The following is a 22,225-nucleotide window of genomic DNA, read 5'->3' on the forward strand; positions in this document are numbered from 1 at the left end:
GCAGTTGCAAATGGTCCAGTTCCAGCAATTTGGAATGTACAAACCCTATTTTGCAATTTGGTAACCTATTACTGAATTGCAAAATAGGGATTGTAATTTGGTATTAGGAAGGTGTGTGTTAAGGGTGTTCCTTCCTAATGGAGACTCACAGTCAGATGTAAGAATGTTTTCTGACCAGATTGCAGCCGCAAAACATTCATGGTTTACCACCAACTTTAAGTTAAGTTGGTGATAACCCATTCGCAAATGGGAAGGAGTCCACAAGGGTCCCCTTCCCCTTTGTGAATGTGGGTGCATACATTTTTTAAGACCAGGCATTGGTCCCACGGACCACTGCCTACTCTTAAAAAATCAAAACAGAACCTTTCAGTTTTCTTATTAAAAAGCAACCTATTTTCCTTTAAAGAAAACGAGTTGCACTTTTAAAAAACTAGCTTTATTTAAGGTGCAGTCACAGACATGGTGGTCTGCTGACCACAGTAGGCTACCATCCCTGTGATTTTTGGCCATTCCCAATGGGTTGCAATTTCGACCTGCCTCATGAATATTGATGAGGGAGGTCCATTTGTGACTCACTGGGAATTACAAAATGTGTCTGAGATACATTATTACGTTGCTGTTTGTGATTAGTTCTGAATTGCAAAGATTCACAATTAGGAAATTGTAGATACATTTATTTGTACATGTGGCCCTTAGTACCTTACATATAGTCTACCTGTTCAACTTTGTCTTTGAGGGTTGATCGGCACAAGACGACACCCTCAAAAAGTGTATTTGCAGGACCTAACTGTCAGTGCCTCAAACCATGGTCTTTTTAGTTTCAGCAGTATTAAGATGTGCCTTGAGGACCTCAACTTAAGCCCCCCCCACGTTTCACTATCAAGTCTCCCTAGATAGAGCCACAAGCAACTAATAAGAACCTCCCTGCTGCAATTCAGTTGCAATAATGAAGTAAGGTCCCTTCTCAAATACATTCATACCCATTTACAAAACAGCTCGTATTTATTCCGATCCGGAGCCAGTCAAAAAGATCAAATATCTTTGGTTTCAATTGTACATCCTTAATGCAAAATTTGACCGCTCTTACAATTGCTGTGCACTATGTGATTACATATCTGAATATGTGGATCATATACTATGTATCTGCCCAAATTTACTGGACTTGAGGAGAAAGTACCCGTGCCAATCCTTTATTGAAGGCAATGAAAGAACAGCTAAGGATTGCTTCAATCACCAGAGAAAGTGTTTTGCTAGCAAACCCATACATTGTCTTGATCTAGCTTATTTCGGGCTGGATCCACCAACAAAATCAAGCATTTTAACTAGGTGAAACAGCCTGATGTTGATCTCTACTTAAGCATGATTATAGTGGTGTGCCTACTTTGGTTTATATGATGATTTTAATAGTATGAAACATCTCTATTTTTGCAATTTTGTAATTTATTGATTTAAATACATTACATTTTTTTTTGCAAACAATACATTTGAGGAAATAGATTTCAAAATAAATCATATATATTATAAGCCTTTAAGAGATTTATCTTGTACAGATTTCAAAGCCCTTTTCTTTTTTGTGAAAACAAATCCTTCAGATACCATATTAATTGTTTCCAGCAACTCATTCTGCACAAATGATAACAATGTAAATTTAACATAAAAGGAAATACACACTTATAAAGACGGGGAGAAAAACTGCTCCAGGTACTGACAGCTGCTTTTACGTGACATCGTTCATTGGTGAATTTGCAGCACACACTAGTGATGTTATGTTAAATCATCACATAAAGTGCAAACAGCTACCCAACAACGGGCATTCCGATAGATGAAGCACAATTAACATAGAATTGTATAAAGATGTTGTCCAGAACTTATGCAAAGAGATAGGTTTTTAGTTGCTTCCTAAAGCTTAATAGACTGTTTGACCTAAGCTGAACAGGGAGGGTATTCCACAATATAACGGCACAGTATGCAAATGAGCAGCCTTCTCTCCTTTCTCTCTTGGTTCTAGGGACATCAAGAAGGCAGAGTTAATTTTATCTTAGCACTCCAGGCGTTATATGTGCTGGAGAATATGTGTACCTGCTGAATACTTTAACGTGTGGACAATGCATGGGGCTTTAAATCCAGTTCTTATTTCAATTGGCAGCCAGTGGAGTTCCACTAGCACCGGGTGTCCAGAGTTCCTTTTTGGCACACCTAATAATGCTCATGCTGATGCATTTTTAATAACCTGCAGCTTTTTTTTAACATATTCTGGGCTACCCAAATACAAAGATTTAGCATAGTCCAGACATGACAGGATATAACCTTGGCCCACAGTTTCGGATATTCTAAAGGAAGCCATCTAAGTGCTTCCCTAAAGGATCTTAATAGCCCAAAACATGTGCCTGACACCTTTGTCACATGAGAAGCCATGGTCAGATCCTTATCCAAGATAACATCAAGGCATTTAATTTCAAGTTTGGAAATAGGGTGTTCTCCCAAGCACGGGGGCCAAAGATGTTGGTTCCAAAGCGAGGGGTTATTTCCAACCACGAAAACCTAAATTTTACCTCTATTGAGCTTTAGGCAACTTGCTGTCATCCAGATAGCCAGCTGTTCCATGCATGTGATCAGCTTCATAGAGGTGGAAGTGGTATCAAGTGACAGCGAGACAATGTTCTGACTGTCCTCTGGATAAGATACCATTGTAAAGCCATTGAAGCCGATACTTTTAGAAAGAGGACACACATATATGTTGAAGAGCGTTGGGCTCAAAGAAGAACCCTAAGACACTCCACAGACCAGCTTATGTGTTTCTTGCAATAAAGGCCCATCACTCACTTGAAAGCTTCTATTTGTTACCAAAGGTTTTAGCCATTTCAAAGCTGTCCCTGGGATCCCAATTGCTTTCAGCCTATCACTCAGGACTGTATGTGAAACAGTGTTGAAAGCTGCACTCATATCCAGAAGGGTGAGCACAGCAGACCCTCCAATGTCATTTTTATGTCCTTAGTTGCCAACAAAAGAACTGTCTCCATACTGCATCCTTGGCGAAAGCCCATTTGTTTGTGATGCAGCAGGATGCAGGTTTCCAGATAATTTGAAAGAAAGCCATTTAAGAGTTTCTCCAGGATTTTACATATCACTGGGAGCAGAGAGATGGCCCTGTAGATTTCTGGTTTATCCAGGATTAAAGACACTTTTTTCAATAGGGGCTGAAAAATTTAATGTTTCCGTGCATCAGGTACCAGGCCCATCTCCAACCAAAAGTTGTGTAGGGCCATTAAAGCGGACTTGTCCACCTGTAAAAGGGTACCCACTCCTAAGGAAATTTTGCTGTGGATGGGTTTAAAAATCTGTGGTATGGATATGCTTAGCAGCTGTGATCTGGTTGTAAAGCAAAATTGAGCCAAAATATACTCAGCGAAACAATCACCACACAATACAACCGCTCCACCTCAGTACTCCCTACGATAGGCTCTCTGAATTTAGAATACCATGAGTGGAACATTGAGATATAACAAATAAGTCAGAACAATAAGAATTGGCTATGAGGGGATTTGTTAAACTCATGCAGGAATTTCAAAACCTTAACAAATACTATATGAGCATTATAGGTGGACATTTAATGCAAGAATTGCAAGTTAATAAAACCTACAATAATTAGACCACCTTGAATGTTTTTAACTAAAAGAGCTCAAATATTTTAGATGACTTACATCAATCACATTAGTCTTGGAATGCAAATAAGTAATTATACATGCATACTGATAGAGTTAGATTCTACTAGATGCGTTATGTAGGTGAGACCACAGACTTGGGCCTATATTCATGCAAAATGGCACACAACTGCGCTAGTGCAGTTGTACGTCATTTAATTTAATGAGAGCTAATGCCATTCCCTAACGTCATCCGTAAGCCATATTTAAGAAATTATGTACGATGGTGCAAAAGAATGGCTAGTGTCTCAAAAGAAGACACTAGCCAGTGATGGATGGCGTTAGGGGAAATGGCGCTAATGGGTCAAAAATGACAGTAGGTTGATTAGTGGCAAAATATCGGCCACTAGCCAGCCTAGCATCCTTTTTTGACGCACAAGCAGCCAAAAAATGACTCCTGTCTAAATATATACAGAAGTCATTACCACTACCCCAATGCCCACCAAAGGGGAACAGTGTCTCCAGGGCAAGCCCAAAATACCCAGTGCCAGGCAGGGGTCCCCATGTAAGGGGTCCCCAGTGTCACACAACACTTACGCACGTACACTTACCTGCAACTTACCTGGGTGGGGTGGGGGTTGGAGTGGGCATCTTTGTGCCCATCCCATGTTGTTTCCCAGTGGAAATGAGCCTACCAGCACTTTAACACCTGGTCTAACCAGGCATTAAATAATCATGCTAATTGGGCATAGCACAAAGGTTTTTGGGTCGGCCCCCTAGTTGTGCATTGTTTCAGCGTCTGGAGTTAAATATGGTGCTGGGAGGCTAGTGTCCTTTTTAGAAAGGGAATGCCTACCTTGCATCTCATTGAAACAAGGTGGGTTGGTGCTAACTCCAATATTTTGACGCTAGTCAGGTCTAGCGTCAAAATATAAATATGGAGTTAGGTTGCCGCCGCTTTAAAGTCAAAATAAATTACACTAAGGTGATGCTAACTTTCCTTAAATACGGGCCTTGATGTACTTAGTAGAACTGAGTGGAGTGTACGTATTACTCTCATATCCAGGGCGTAATTTAACATTTAAAGTTTCAACAGGGGCACTTATAGCCTTTCAAACTAAATTCAAATAGAGTGCTGAGGTGAAGTACCAGAGTGCTTAAACAAACCTTGACTGTGAGGTTCCTAAATAATAAATAACCTGTTTTGTGCACAGAGAAATGTAAATGATACCTCAAGAAAAGCATTACTAAATTGCTCACTGTATGATTCTTACTTGGCAACAAAATGTAAATGCCGAACATTCTGGGAGCTGAAAATCTTAATGAACCATCCTGCCTTAATCTTTTACTAAATTTGCAGTGAAACAGTCAAATTCCGAGTGAAACATAAACTCTCTTTCTTCTGTTTTTGTCGGTGTTGGCTGGATACCTAAGCCTAGTAAGCTAGTGGTTGAAAAGCTAGTAGCAGTAAATGAGCTTGGCCCAGTCTATACTGAACCCGTGCCAAACATAACAATAGAGGGAACAAGAACCGTAATATCATACTGATACCTGGAAAGAAGAAGAAAAATAAATAGGTGCTGTTCGAGTCAAATAGGTCCTACCATGTAGCCCATCCTTCATAGTTGTCCTGTGGTGCCAAATAAAGAACTGAAAGATGCACTCCAGTCAGACAACTTCCCTCATGAATGGGACAAAGGTCATATTATAGATCAACAAATGAAAAACACTGTAGTGATTGAGAATAAACGAGAGCATTTGTTTAGAGAACAAGTGATGATTTAATTGATAAATGCCTTAGAAATATGGCTTAGAAACTCTCAGAGTGTAAACCATTTTTCATGAATCAACGAAGCAAAACAACGTGTTGTGGCTGTGATTAATCGTTAAAGAGAAGCAGGCTCCTGACATTTGTGACTCATCTTTGGTCATAGCCACTAGTTATCAATCCATCCTTTTGTAATAGTTATTACCAGAAGCTGTGACTAAAACATTGTAAGTCTTCCACTGGTTGTTTGAACTGGTTTTGATTTTCACATTACAAACACAAAAGCTTACAGGTCAGATATATGCAGGAAACCCCAGAGTTAAAGGTTTTGTTCATTTTGCCTTATCCAAATAGCAGTAGTTTGCTGGTTAGAATATAGCTCATATTTGTGTGAGCTATTTAACGGTAAACTCAATGTCTCCTGTAGTAGGACTACTGAGTTGTCATGCTCAAAACCTGAGTTGCAGATTAAACGAATTTAAACGTCGGATATGTCATGGTGCCTGGATTATTTGTTACAATTCACCCACTCGGTTATGGTATGTTTAATTGTAGCCTCTAGAGCAGAAACCCGAACGGTAACATCCACCACTTTCTGACTAATTGCAGTCACAGACATCAAGGTAAATGTTTATCTGTACAAATGAAGATTCTTATATTAATAGTTGGCTCAGTGAAAGGCTGTTGCCGAAACGTGTCAGCCATCCCTGCACCTTCTAGAAAAAAAGCAATTCACCTTGAATCTGGATTGTTGTGCTGCAGTTCTTCTTTTTCCGCGTTTGGGATTGCAGGGGCGATTGGAGAGACTGTAGAAAAGGAGGTTGTTCTATATTATGTTTCTTAGCACAAGAATAATGTTTGTGAAATGTTCATAAATTTTGATTTATTTTTGTTTATCTTCATCAAAGAAATACCCCTTAAGTGTGTGTATTCTAGTTCTAGTATTCGTTTATCTCGCTTTGCATGTGCATCTATTTACTTTAGCAGTGTATCATTGTTTCTCTCCTTTAGAAACCCCTTGTTCGCATCTCAAAAGTTCTATTGGCAAGGCTAGGTGCATCCTGTGTTCATTTGACCCATGCATTTACTCCTGCTCGTCCTCAAATCTTTGCCATTTCATGACTGACTGACCACTTTCTTGATGAGAGGGCTTAACTGCTCCTCTCATCGTGTTATGTTATGTTATTTTTATTGTATTTTTGTAGAGCTTATGGCTACTCAAATGGGTTTCCGGGGCACTAAGATTCGTTAGCCACTAGTCAGAAGAAATTATTTAGAAGCAAGATTGAACAGCCAGGTTTTAAGGCTCCTTTTGAAGGAACCTTCATCTTTGGTAACGCTCAGGTCAATGGGAAAATCACTCCAGCCAGAGGCGGCCAGAGCCGAGAAAGAGGAGTCGCCCCATTTCTTCCTATTGGTTTTTGGCACCACCGCCAACAGACCATAAGTGGAACACAGAGCAGTCTTTGGGAGTGTAGTGCTTTCCTCTTATCTAGTTTCTAAGCACTAACATAACACACTAGAAATGCACTTGTGAGGTCAAAGAAGACTTTTATTGTTATTTTATTCTTCCCCAACCACAATGTTTATGAATGAATGACGAATTAGTAGCTTTCCAGTCCGCGTTAATCAAACAAAATATATCAGTTTGCAATATACACAGCAGGTTATATTTATAAGATATTGAATGCAAAGCAAAACAAATACTTCCCCGTGTAGGAACTATTTACAGCTACATCTTTCTAAGGTCTGCAAGCTGATGACCCCTGTCAGCCGCGAGAAAGAGTTTCATCTACCCACACGGGATGCTGGCAGCTGGCGCCAAGCTCCAGCACGAAGTCCGGCAGATTCGAATCTGACTCTCTGCAGCCTGTTACATTCGTTACAAAGGTGTGCCCCCTCCTCTCAGTCCTGGGAAACTGAGCAAGCCTTTTGGAGACTGGCCAGGTCTCCAAGACTACTCCTGTTCCCAAGCTCAAGAGAGGAAAAACAACGCCTATGTACCCTCTCTTATCAGGTCTAGTCTACTGTGAGAGCAAAACATCTTGGTTCATCTGGTGCAAAAACACAGCTTGGAAAAATACAGCTTGGATTCTCAACTGCAATGTCTAACTCCACGTTAAAGGCAATGGGCAGCTAACCTAAATATCAAATACAATGTCATGTTAAAGGCAATAGGCAGCTAACCTAAATATCAAATGCAATGTCTAGTGTCATGTCAAAGCCAATAGGCATCTAAGCTGAATACAAAATGCAATGTCTTATATCATGTCAAAGCCCATAGGCAGCTGAGCTGAATACAAAATGCAATGTATAATATCATGTCAAAGCCAATAGGCAGCGGAGCTGAATATAAAATGTAATATATGATATCATGTCAAAGCCAATAGGCAGAATATCTAATAGCATGTCAAAGTCAATAGGCAGCTAAACTGAATACATCATGTCAAAGTCAATAGGCATGCAATGTCAAAGCCAATAGGCGGCTAGACTGGATACAGCATGTCAAAGCCAATAGGCAGAATACAGAATGTAATGGCTAATGCAATGTCAAAGCCCATAGGCGGCTAAACTGAATACAGAAAGTAATGGCTAATGCCATGTCAAAGCCAATAGGCGGCTCAACTGAACAAAACATACCATGTGATACTGGTGAACATTGAGCAACTAATATGCGCAGTGGTGAAACACAAAGTCATTGGTCAAAACAAAACTTATCAAATAGCAGGACAGGGAGGTAGTGTGCAAGTCTGATAGAGAGGTAGCAGCAGGAACCTGACTGATAAAAACTTCTGTGGGCCAACACAAGACCCTTAAAATGAACTCACTCACTGACTAGCACCCAATGAAATTCCTTAAGGAGCAGATTAACTTGATTGTTTTTCCAGAGTCCTAGAAGCCCTCAAAGGAGTTGGGCTGCAGCATTCTGCACCAACTGGAGTCTTTTAAGTTTGGACACTGTAAGACCACAGGAAAGAGCATTGGCGTAATCTAGCCCTGAAGTTCTGAGAGCAAGAATTACCATCAAATGAGCGTCTTCTGGCAATATAAAAGGAACAGAAAAAGAAAGTTTTTTAAGGATCTAAGAAGGCCAAAGCACACTTTTATCACACTATCCACCTGGGAGCAGAAGGATACCTTGCTGTTTGATTTTGTCTCAAGGTTAAGTATGACTGTGGCAGGGCTAGACAGGGAAGAAGGCAAACTGGGCCAGTATTCAACTCCCTAAAAACTAATATTTTGGTTTCACTGGTATTGCATCGAAGATTGCTCTCACACATCCACTGGAATACTGCTGACCGACATACAACAAATCTGTTCTGGTCATTGGGATTATTACCATCCCCAGTAAGAATAATCTGAATGTCGTCAGCATGCAACACCACTTGCACACCAAAGGACTCCACCAGGACTGCCAGAGGTGTAATGTAGTCATTGAATAGCACTGAGTCCAGGGCGTAACCTTGAGAGACACTGTAACTTAAAGGTTTATGGTCAGATGGCAACAACAGCAACACATGGAATTACTCCTGGTGGCATGAGACTAAGGACCCAACACCCACTTCCTAAGAAAACTCAGAATAATCATTGACAACAAGCTCACCATGAAATCACAGATCAATGGCATTTCTTCCACCTGCTTCCTCACTTCGTGCATGCTATGTAAGATCCTCAAGTGGCTACCCCTACACACAAGACGCACTATGACACAGGCCCTCATCACCAGCCGACTGGATCACGGCAACACCCTCTACGTTGGAATCACTGCACGCCTCCAACAGAGACTTCAGACCATACAGACTGCTAGAGCAAGACTCATCTTCAGCCTTCCACAATGAGCCCACATCACAGCCCACCTCCACTGGAGGCAACTCCACTGGTTCTCCGTACAGAAGAGATGCCAATTCAAGCAGCTGACCCACGCACACAAGTCTGTACACAACCAAGGACCCACATACATTAACCACTACCTAAACTGCCACCAACCATCATGAAAACTGTGCTCTGCCTCCATTTCACTTGCCCTTGCTCCCTCCATCTACTGAGGCAGCCGTGGAGGACATTCGTTCTCTCACATCACAGCAAAAACCTGAAACAACCTCCCCATGCACCTCTTGGCCATCACCTCACTTCTTGAATTCTGAATGTCCCTGAAGACCTGGCTGTTTGAATAAGTCTCTGAGACCTGTAAGTGCCTGGATACTCTATTGGATGATTAGCCACACTGTGTGAATCCTGATTGATTGATTAATGTATAATGTGCTCTATGTGACAATGACCCCGTTTTCCTTGTTCTTTTACTTAAAAAGTGATCAGTACATTTGACCGTTACCTTTTTGTTCTTATACTTATTCAATGCAGATGCATGTTTAATCATGAATTTTAATGTAATTTATGGGGTTTTGATTTCAAAGGATGTCCTGTTATTTTCATTTGAAAAGCATTTTTGACTTGTCTTTATTATTTACGTTTATTTACTTTGGCAGCCTTTGTTTCTCAGAATTTGCACTCCCCATTGTTATAGCAGGATTTCCTTCACAAATGAATTAACAGAGCCAGAAACATCCAGCAACAGAGCTAGGAGGACCCTTGTTTCTTTTGATCTACCCTTTTGTTCTTTCTTCTTCTCCTGCTCTTCTCATTGTCGTTCTTTCCTTGATTACAGACACCAAAGCATATGATCACATCACCTCCACCATGATGAACCTTTATTGGTTTCCCTTTCTAACCCGGATGATGGTAAAACTCTAGCCATATCACTTATACAGCCATCACAACCAGCACTTCAATTATTATGGAGATAAGGTCACCATCACGGGTGATTCTCAGCACACCCACAGCCAGTACACCACTAGGCTGCAGATTAAGAAGTGTAGAAAAGAAAAACAAGACAATAGGTCTTTTCCATCTATGCACCCAAGATCAGGAACATCGTTGTATCCATCAGAACTGCCACAATGCTGCTCCAATTTAGGAAAGAAATGAAGACTCAGCTGTTCCAAGAAGACAAAATCACAATGCATTAATGTTAGAATTTGGGTTGTTAGTTGCCTGGAGTTTTAACTCTGGTCAAGCAGCAACCACAATCCTAGCCAAGATAAATCACAGCAAACCCTACATTAACCTGTGCTCACCCTTGTTTAGCTTGGCATAGAGCATTCAGGCCTAACTTAAAGGTAATGTGGAAAATATTTGTGCAACATTTCAAACAGTAAAACAGTCAAAACACCACACAAAAAGTTTCTATACCAGGTTAGATTAACAGATCTGAATTTTATAAATAAAACTTGCCCATAAAGACAAAAATCCAATAGTGGAACTGGAGATATTGAATTTCAAAGTTTTAAGTAAACATAACAAAAAGAAACAAAACTCATTATTAGGGGTATCTGGTAGGGCCAGGCCAGGACAAAGACGCGATGGATCTGTTCTGAGACATTGAGGATCCTGTTGACGGGGATTGCAATGCAAAGGCTGGTGTAAAGGTTGCGTTGCACATTCAGGGCGATGCGTTGGTTTCAGTGAGGGGTGAAGCTGTGATGCACAGCTTCGGCGTCATTGTCAAGGCTGCCATCGACAGGAGATGTAAGGAGTTTTTGCTGGTGAAAGCGGCACCCAGTGGCATTCCACAGGCTATGCATTAAACCCAGATTTTGTTTGCTGCGGTGATGCAAGTCTGCTTGAATGGGTCCAATCCTCGCAATAGTGAAAATGCGTAATTTCTGTTCGAAGAAGCACCACTCTGCCAAGGAGATGCATTGATTCTGCTTAGGATTGTTGACTCAGCAGAGAATGCTTAAGTTCCATGAAGAAAGTACCTTAGGCTCAATTCCGAAGGTCTGTGACTGGGGTAGCATCAATAGAAAGGGTAGACTCACAGATGCAGAAGCAGGGTGGTTGGTATTCTTTCATGTACCTGAAACTTTAGATCAACAAGCCAGCTAGCTAGCTCTTGGAACCTCTCTGGGTTCAGGTTATGGTCCAGTCCATCTCACCCAGGCAGGGGAACAGCAGGCGGCAAGGTAGAGGAGCAAAATAGGAGGCCAGAAAAGCAGCAGTCCAGCAGAGTGGCAGACTGTCAGTCCTTCAGCAGCACAGCAGTCCTTCTTCCTGGCAGAGTATTCGCAGGTCCAGAAGTGGTGGTATTAGGGGTCCAGTATGAATACCCAGTTTGGTCTCTCAAAAGGGGGAGACTGGGCTTCGTGCCCAGGCTCCAGGCTCACTACATGGGGTAATGCAGCTCTTTGTGTGGGGAAAGGACATAGCCTATTTAAATGTAAGTGAGGTTATGCCCAACCATCCTATCCCTTCCATCCTCCCAGGATGGCTCATCAAGTCGCACCTAAACTCACATTGTGTGTGGCTGTCTAGGGGGAATACACAAAGCCCAGACCAGACAAGTGATCAGCGACAGGCAGCAGGCACCGGAGTGGCTAAAGTAAGACAATACCAACTTTCTAAAAGTGGCATTTTCAGAACTGCAATTCAAAATCCAACTTTACCATAAATTCTGATTTTAAATAGTGATTCCAGAGACACCAAAATCAAAAAATGTTGCCTTTCCCAGATTGAGAATTACACTTGGTGTAATAAGGGGAGATTTTTTCACCACCAGGATGTGCAAACTTAAAAGTACATCTCCTGCTTTTTAAATTCATTGCACCCTGCCCTCTGGGTTTTTCAGGGCCTACCTTAGAGGTGACCTATATATATATAAAAAGAGAAGGTTTGTGCCTGGCAAAAGGGTTATTTTGCCACATCGCCATGGCAGCGTACAACTGCACAAACAAGCTCTGCTAAGGCAGGCCTGAGAAATGGTTAAAAGGCTACTTAAATGAACTCCACAATCATGGCTGCAGGCCCACAAGTAGTATTTAAATACAGGCTCTGGGCACATGGAATGCACTTCACTAGGAATGTATGTCGAAACAACGTATGCTGGAACACTACATGCCTGAACAACGAGGTCGGAACAACGACTGCGTTGTTACCACTAATGCCTTTACCACGAATGCCTATACAATGATTTTTTATTGTAAAGGCATTCCTGGTAAAGGCATTAGTGATAGGCATGCATGGTTCCAGCATGCGTCCCCCATGGTCCCCCACTCCAACCCCTAAAAATTACCGTGACCCCCCCCACCCCCTCCCCTAAAACGACAACAACCCCTGACCCTTGCCCCTAAAACTACCCCAACCCCCACCTTGTCCCTAAAATTACTACAACCCCCACCCTACCCCCGAAACCTAAAACAACCCCAACCCCCACCCCATCCCTGAAACCTAAAGTACCCCAACCCTAAAACCTAAAACCACCCCACCCCTAAAACTACCCCGAGCCCCCCACCCTGCCCCTAAAACCTATACCTCCCAACCCCCACCCCTAAAATTACCCGACCCCCAACCCACCCCTAAAACCTAAAACCACCCCAACCCCCACCCCTAAAACAACCCGACCCCAACCCCCACCCCATCTCTTTAAACTAAACCACCCAAACCCCCACCCCTAAAACCTAAAACCACCCTAACACCCACCCCTAAAATTACCACAACCCCTCACCCCGCCCCTAAAACCTAAAACCACCCCAACCCCCACCCCTAAACCCTAAACCACCCCACTCCCCCACCCCACCCCAAAAAACCTAAACCACCCCACCCCCAAATACTAAAAATACCCAACCCCCCACCCGCCCTTAAAACTAAAAATATCCCTCCCCCAAACCTAAACCGCCTGACCCCCCCACCCCTAAAAATAAAAATACCCGGGCCCCCACCCTCACCCCTAAAACTAAAAATACCCCTACCCTCCCTCTCTCGCCCAAAACCGCCTGACGCCCCTCCCCTAAAGCTAAAACCCCAACACCCCACCCCACCCCTAAAACTAAAAACCCCGACTCCCCAACCCAGCCCCTAAAACTAAAATTCCCCAATCCCCCATCCCGCCCCTAAAACTAAAAATACCCCAACTCCCCCACCCGGCCCCTAAAACTAAAACCCCAATCACCCACCCCTGCCCCTAAAACTAAAAATACCCCAACCTCCACCCTGCCCCTAAAATCCCATCCCCCCTCCCCTGCCCCTAAAACTAAAAATACCCCGGCCCTCCACCCCGTCCCTAAAACTAAAAATACCCCTCCCACCCCGCCCCTAAACCGCCAACACCACCTCCCCTAAAACTAAAACCCCAACCCCCACCACGCCCCTAAAACAAAAAATACTCCAACCCCCCACCACGCCCCTAAAACTAAAACCCCAACCCCCGCCCCACTTACCTGACTCATTGCGTCATCCTCCTCAGCTGACTCCCTTGTTCTGTGCCTTAACCACGCATGTGCGTTGTTCAGCACATGCGTGGTTAAGGCACAAAACAACAAAGTTGTGGTTAACAAAAGCGTTGTTCGGCTTTCGTTGTCCACAACTTTGTTGTTCCAGAGTCGGCATTCAGGGCATTTCCCTTTCACTAGTGACTAGTGATTAGTGACTTTTAAATATTTAATATGCCAACTAGGGAAAAGCCAATTTTACAAAATGTAGGGGAAAGAGCACAAGCACCGGTTAGCAGTGGTAAAGTGCACAGCTTCCTAACACCAGAAAAAACAATGTCAGAACAATGGAGAACATAGGCAAATATTTGGGGGGGAAGATCACCTAAAGGCTTTGAGGTCTAACAATTAACCCTCCACAACTCAGCTTCCTCTCCTACCACTCAGTGATTTTAGGCTTGCCTTTGACCATGCATAGTACTCTGCTTCCTTTTCGCTAGGTGTGTGGTATAGGAATGCTATATACATTTATATATACATGCATATATACATGCATACACCCTCCTTACCTTATTTTAAAATTAACCAGGATCCCCTGTTTCAATATGGCAGAAACTTTCTGCCATGAACCAGGCCTGTCTTTAACTGCTTAGTCACTGCCTTCTTTGAATGAGCACTTCTCCTGGCTGAAATGGTCAAACTTGTTCTCTTTTCCATTGTAACATTAGCCGTGCTGTCTAGGAAGATCAAGGAAATAAATAAGAGAACACCTGCTTGGCTTCTCCAAGTTAAAAGAGGTGATGCTAAGAATGCTCTTCGTTTTGCCAACTGTTCATGTCCATAGATGGCTAATCCCTGTCAAATGTATTTTAGCTCTTGTGGTATGAAGAGTAGCATACCTAGTTTTAAGCCAGTTCTGGCTCAGGCAGCCTTGATTACATTTTTATTGAGTCAATGTTTCACTTAGGTTCTAAGCAATTTCTTTTCATCCTCAAATCATCTTTTGATATTTAAGTTGGAAATAACTTTGAATGACTTACCTAGTTTTTTTCAAGGTGAACATAAAGAACAAAGGGCATGATTTAGATCTTGACGGTAACAATGCCAAACTGCTTTAGCGGCAGACTCAAGAAGTCCATCAAGCTGAAGTTGGGCCGCCCAACATATTTAGATCTATGGTGGGTCAGCAGCCTTCAGCATTGATGGAGTGTGCTCTGTTGCGCCAACTGTATCCCTCAGCTGACGTGGCCTACTCCAGTGCTGACGATGAGCCCTATGTTGCTGTCCTGATGGTAGGATCCCACCAACCATATTTATATAACACAGTCGTGCTTGGATTGTATCAGCAATGGCCCCATGATGGCGGCACCTCATCGTGGAACCAGTTCAGAATTGTACTATGGCTGTGGCTATTGTATGTATGTTAACAGCCCACACCAGCTGTATATTGGACAATTTTGTACACCTCCAAAACACACTATAAAATACATCCCATTGCAGACCATGATCCTTTGCCATTTCACTGCAACAGAGCATTTTGATGCAGAAATTGCTACACAGGTGTCAGATTTTTTTTGTCTGTGTTTAACGCCCTCTGTGTATTTTGTCATTCATTTTTTGAGTTTTTCTTTAACTTTTAGATTTTTTTCACTTATTCACTATGGAAGGAAGGATAAATCCACCTTCCACAGACGGGGGACTGTCTGTCATGGTGGATGAAATGATTAGAGTAGAGCCATGATTGTTTGGAGCACAAGTATAAGAAAGAACTATTTCTAAAAAAGGGGAATGTGGATCAGAAGTGAATGTTGTAGCTAATAATCTGCGCATACTGGAAGAAGTTAGGAAGAGGTGGAATGACCCGCGGTGGGGAGTATGTTCGCTGGCCTCCATGCATTACTTGGTGGCCCAATGGACTGGTGGTGACTCACCCACCCCTTCCTCCCTTGGTGCTGTTTTTGAACTCCTGGTGGAATGTAGACTAAGTTGCACTTAGCAATATCTCAACAATTACAAATTGAGTTCTTGCCTTTAAGTTAGCTGTTTAGAATGTTACAACACCCTTATCAAAACATATATATCTAAACTTTAGTCCACAAAATATTGTATTTTATCCCAATTACTAGTATCATGGTTTTATCTCTCCTATTACCAATGAGCAATATGTTTTGTCAGATTGTGTGTTGTTCCCCATGGACTATCCCTTGCAATTGCTTAGTCCCTTGCTTTCTCTCAATGTATGTTGTTTTGCTCCAAAAAACAGGATACAAACTCAATCAATGTGCACATGAAGGTATAGTGCTTGTAAGTGGTCTTTTCGCCTATTCACATTATGCCCATATGTGTGTACATATTGTAAATGCGGGTTCATCTCCTTTATAGTCATTGAAATGGGCATTGGTAACTCACTTTTTTTAACAAGTATTGTCACTGGTTTAAACAGATGACTACAACTACCACAATGCCCTGTTTTTGTATCTGCATCACAATAGTGCAAAGTAATGTTTCTCTACCTCCCTTCACTTCCAAATATGCACACATGTCAAACAATTGTGCATTTTTCTGTTGCCATGTCATGCTATGTGTAAATGCAAATGTCAGTTGTTGTGTTGATAAAGCATGTTGACTCCTTTTTACTACGTGGATTTAATGTAATTGCTCACATAATTCATAGTCTGTGTAATCCAGGATTTGCTACCATGTTATGTGGCAAGTTGAATAGAAGTAGTATCCGCCCACAATATACTTTGCAGTGCCCATATGATGACCAATTCCATTATTGCCATTACGTTGTACTACAGTTTGTCTAATGATTTTAAGCTTTTAAGATTTAGAAAGGTTCAGTACTCAAATCACCGCATTACTGTGTTGGGTTGAATGTCTGATACATGCAATGTATACTTTATAAATAACATTTTGCATTTCAGGACAACTCCTCAACATCAATACTGAATTTTGCATCTGTGTAAAGCAACCTGCGTGTGTAAAATAATGAAAACCACACAAAAAGGCATAATAATTATATTCATCAGAATTTACTTTTTTAGGTTGCCTCATTTGTAGCTGAAAGACATTTGAGGTACAATTCAGATTTTAATTTCATATTATTTGTATACTTTTCAGGTCCAACACCCAGGTCCAGTAGACAACTGTCTGCAACTAAAGACACCTCCACTCCAGACCAGGATCTAGCCTCCAGTGAAGAGTCCACTCTTGCAAGGAAGCTGCCTAGTCCATCTGGTATGTCTGGAGAGACAGTTCCATTGACTCATATTCGGCCCATAACTACACCTCCCACCCCAGCTGGAACCACATTTCAGCCTCAGGATACCCCCACTTCCTGTGTACAGAGGAACTTCACACCAATTTTGTGTCCTCCAGTCCGGATTTCTGTTGAGACAACACCAACACTTCCTCCATTTGTGCCAGGACTCAGTAGGATGGGGCATACTTCCTCCGGGGCACAGGGTAGTGGGGGAAAGGTCATGGAAGGGAATTTGTGGGCCAGCAAAGTGAGGCCACTGGCATTATTGTCACCAACACCATAATTAACCGAGTCTTGTGAGCACTACAACAGTCCCAAGATGTGATGGACAAGGTCGTAACAGAGCTCCACGACATGAGGCAGGTGCACAGGGAGTTGATATTAGAAATACAGAATCACAATGACAAAATGAGCTCCCTTCCTGGGATGCTTTTTGACATGTACCATCATATGTGCAGGACCTTTCCGGTACCATCAACCCCTGTCTGTGGTCCTTCTACATCTGGAACAAATACACATACATCTGCCACAGACAGGGAGGCCTTGCTACAGCAGGAGACTGCTCTCCCTACCTCAGTCCCTGTACCTACCTGTGCCCCTAACTCACTGGAGGGAAGGTCATGCAGACCACCAGGAGAGGATGGCAAGACCTCTACCATCACCTCCAGGAGACGCAGATCGTAATTTCCTCTAGTATGGGACCATACATAGTATTTCAGGGACACATTTACCTTTTTTGAAGACAATTGTATTGTGTACCTTGGACTTCAAACACTTTGGCCTCTACTACTATTCTTTTATCAACAATGATAGACTCTTGTTGTTTGCTTTTTTCATTGGTTTTATTTTAAAAAACTTTTTAGTTCATTTGTGCCATGAAGGTAAATGCTAATGGCACATAGTCATAGACTGTTGTTGTATTTATTGTGGTATTTCCTTTCTCCTGTCTTCCTTCAACCATCACTCACTTAAATCTATTGAACAATGAGCTCCGAAGAAGAATTAGATATGACTATAGGTAATGTATTACCCATTTAAAGCAAGCGTAAGAAATCAAAATCATAATGTATTGGTGCCATACATTTGTGGGCTACAAGTCTGTGACAAAATCAAACATGAGTTGTGTGAACCTTGCAGAAGCCAAACAGTCTGTGCCATTTAGGAGATGACCATGGAAGAAAGGAAATATGTCATACAACTTAATTAAATAGGCACATCTTGCCTTCATATTCAGTGGTGAGCTAAAACAAAGTTTTTTCAACTATGAGGAGACACATCAACAACTTCCTACACTGAACACAAATTGAAGATTTAGTCAATGTGAAGGGAGACCAGTATACTATGGCTGGATATATACATGTGGCTACAGCATGTTAAACAGCACATATTGCCTTGGTGGCAACATCCAACAGAAAACAGGTGTGATACAATCTCAAGAACTTTTATTCAATCACAGTGCAAGTTTTCTCAGTACAAGATCTGTCCATTGAAAGTGGGAGTCGATCTCAGGATCAACCCATGCTCCCTTTGTACTTTCCAACAGCGACATAGCTCTGCAAACGCCACAACTTTGAAATCTCCAAATGAAGATGACATGGAGAAGAACCCTAAAACAGAATACCAAGGGAAAATGAATAATTCCACATTATTGATTTGACTCAAATGATAAGTTAGAAAGACACACAACCTTACCACAAGCAAAGTTAACCTGAGTCAATAAACACAGTAGTCAATGCAGCAAAACTTTGATGCACAAACATCTTTTCCTTGGACTTTCCTGAACTGACCATTTCTACTCAATTACCAACACAGACTGATATGTTCAGTACGTAACAAGCTGTTCTGACATTGAATATCACAATACGAAAGGATACACTTGCACTTAGATGAAGAAGTGGTCAATGACATCTTGAAATAGATCAACTCCTTTCACTTCACTACTGTCATCTACACTGGGCATTTCAAAATCCTCACCCGGTGACTCTTCATGGTCTCCATACTCTACAATGTTTGGTCACAGGGCGATGGTTTGCAGTATGTAGTAGGCAACAGTGATTTCGCACACCTTATCGGGTGAGTAGAGAAGGGCTCCACCGGTTTTGTCCAGACACCGAAATCTGGTCTTCAGGAGCCCAAAAGCCCATTCCATAGGCCTCATTGAAGCAGACTTCCCCTAGCGTTGTTGGATTCCTCAGCGGTGCCAGCAACCATGGTTGGTTAAGATACATTGAGTCTTCTACATGGAAGCAATACATTTATAGATTAAAATCATATCAAGCCATTGTACTTTCCTAAACTAGGATTGAAGCAAATGATCTACAAGTCATATAGTACTTACGAACAAGCCAGGCCCTCTCATGTCCAAGTTGTGATATTTGCAGGGGTTTGGTGCACTTGCATAGTACAGAGGAATCATGTTTTAACCCTGGAAAGTGGGCACACAAGCTTGAGATGTACAAATCCGGTAAGCAAACAACTTGCACTTGATGGAATGCAAGTTCTCCCGATTGAGGTAGATCTGCTCCTTGGCGTGGGTGGCACCAAGGCAATATGTGTGCCATCAATTGCTCCACCCACGTGTGGTAGGCCACCCAAAGCATACAAATCTGCCTTCACATTGGCCAAATCCTGATGTCTTGGAAACTGGATGAAGCTGTTAATGTGTCTCATTATTGAAGCAAGGACTTCTTGTAGCACACCACTGTAATTTGGCTATGACATGCTTCCAGAAAATACCACAGTGTATTGAAAAGATCCAGTGGCCACAAAATGAAATGCTGCCATGAGTTCCACTATTAGTGTTGCTGACATATTCCTAGTGTGAGGCAGGTGATCAGGCTCCAGCTGCTGACATAAATCCAGTATGAGTTGCGTATTTGATCTGAGCTTCTTTACGATGTCCTTTTCCTCCATGGTGACAAGGTCTGGAAACAGTCTGAAGACTTGAGGCTGTCTTCTTCTACCCATCCCTGAGTTTATATATCTACATATATGGAATTCAAACAATTGCTTTAAATGTTCAAACAATACTTTTATAATCAGCCCACATCTTATGTCTGGGTAAGATTAATGATCCTATGTTGTCATATATGTACACATAATTGTTTCAAAATGTCCCAACTTCAAAACTCAATTTTTTACATCAGATTGTTTTTTAATAATGTGCAAACAATATATTTTAAATGTATTATTTGCACATTATGTTTTTTTTCTATGTCAAAAACAGTAACAGTTCACTTTTAATGTGTCATATTTCGGAAAACAGTGTTGTAAATATCTTACATTGATATACAAAGTAGCCACCACTTTGAATACACGTGATGCATAAACAATCAAAAAATACACAGCTTCACGTCCTAAAATGGTGGATGTCTGACCTTGGCGTTAGGACATTGACTATCCCATTGTGGCTGGCAGAAGTTGGTCGATTAATAGGTAGAACACTCTATGCCAGACCCTGCCATATGCTAACATGTGTGATGGCTACGCACGGAAGCCAATGGATGTGTTCCTCTCTGCCCCGGAGCGTGTACTTTGTATACTAGTACATAGTATCTGGGAAAAAAGCTCACTTGTCTCCTAAAACTGTAGCCGACAACACCTCCTCAACTTTTTCTGGCGTTACCAACCTCTGGGAGCCAGGATGCCGGCCAAAGTAGGTGACAGGGCCCCTGAGGAATTGGAACTTCTCACCAGGAAGCTCCTGTTCCTGTACAACCAGCTCTATGGGAACCCAGAAGAGCAGATACATGTTTGAGTGGGAATTGTTTGTAAAAGTAACTTGTTCTTCCTTTTAACAAAGGCCAATTTGTCCCTTTTTGATCATGAGTGAAGAGTTGTGATTGGAGTGTAGGGAACGGAATGATTTAGCTGGATACAGAATATTGTTAGAACTGTCTGTACATTGAAATGAAAAGTCACCAGAAAGAATATGCTGAATTATCAGCTCATGTTACTCACTATTCCAGATTTCTTTAAGCAAACTGCAGGCCCCTTATTTCCATTGGCCAGTAGATACGGTATGACTAATATAAGTAAAAAGATGCAGCCTAAGTCAAAATGAGTGAAGTGTAGAATTCAAGAAGAATCTTTACAGTTATGGAGTTGTCTGATGCTGTTTTATCAAGCCCATATTTTGAAATAAGAGTATCTGTTTGTTTTAAACATGTCATGGTGCCACATATGAGAAAAGGTATGTCCTGTGCTGCAAGTCGAAATTACACAAGCTCTCAAATCATCCATACATGCCTGTCCCATTACTACACACACATGTTCATACATCACCCAAAACCATGCTCTCACTGACACATGACAGCCCTTCCATACTGCCCTTAGTATGTGGTGCACATCATAGTATCTGGCTCATAGAAGATTAGGCATGAAGCCAATGTAGCTGTGCAAGGGCTTCTGTAATTGAGTAGCTCATAATGATTTGGACTAATCAGAAGTGGGTCTCACATTGGAAAGGTTTCATAGCCCTGGCCTAGATGATGCTTGTGTCCTGGATATGTAACATGAGGAGATACATTAACAATTTCTAAAAACCGTTTAAATGTTTGACAATAATTTGTACTGACTGTTTTGGGAATGCATGTGTGAGATGCAACAAAATTATGTCATAGCACTACAAACAAAATCACTTAAATCCTCTTTTGTTGTTATTTTTTGTCATCATACAGGTCAACACCCATCAAAATCACAACATATGGAATGCCTTTGCCAAGGAGGTGTGGACGCTGGGGACCATTAGCAGCACAGCCTGCATTGAAGGAAGAGGTGGGAGGACCTACGACCCTGGACCAGAAAGGCAGCCAAATTGCAGCTCAGTAAGTTCTCCCAATGAGGCAAGGACATGTGCTGCACCCTGAGCTCCCTAATGGCTTGCACCTTTGTGGTGGCCTGCCCAGACCTTGATGGGAAGTTGAGGGCCCAGCAGCAGCATGAGGACGGTGAGTTATTGTTTGTAGCTATTTATGTTGTTTAATATTTTTTATTTGCAGCATTGTTGTGTGGCATCATCATCTTCAGAGGACTCCACAGAAGACCAGTCCCTTGTAGTGGTGAGCTCTACTGTGATGTTACCACAGGTATTGGTTTCTTCCACCCACACTCCCATCTACACCCCCCTCTTGCTCTACCCAATTGGTGATATGCCCCCTTAAAGAGGTGTTGTCATCTTCAGTGCAGGCACTTCCCTGTGCCCCTGTCTCCCAGGCTGCTCTCAGTGAGGAGGCTAATGACCTCTTGTGTACTATCTCTGTAGGTCAGACTACACTACTGAATGACA

Source organism: Pleurodeles waltl, chromosome 5 (assembly GCF_031143425.1).
Source record: "Pleurodeles waltl isolate 20211129_DDA chromosome 5, aPleWal1.hap1.20221129, whole genome shotgun sequence".
Lineage (NCBI taxonomy): Eukaryota > Metazoa > Chordata > Amphibia > Caudata > Salamandridae > Pleurodeles > Pleurodeles waltl.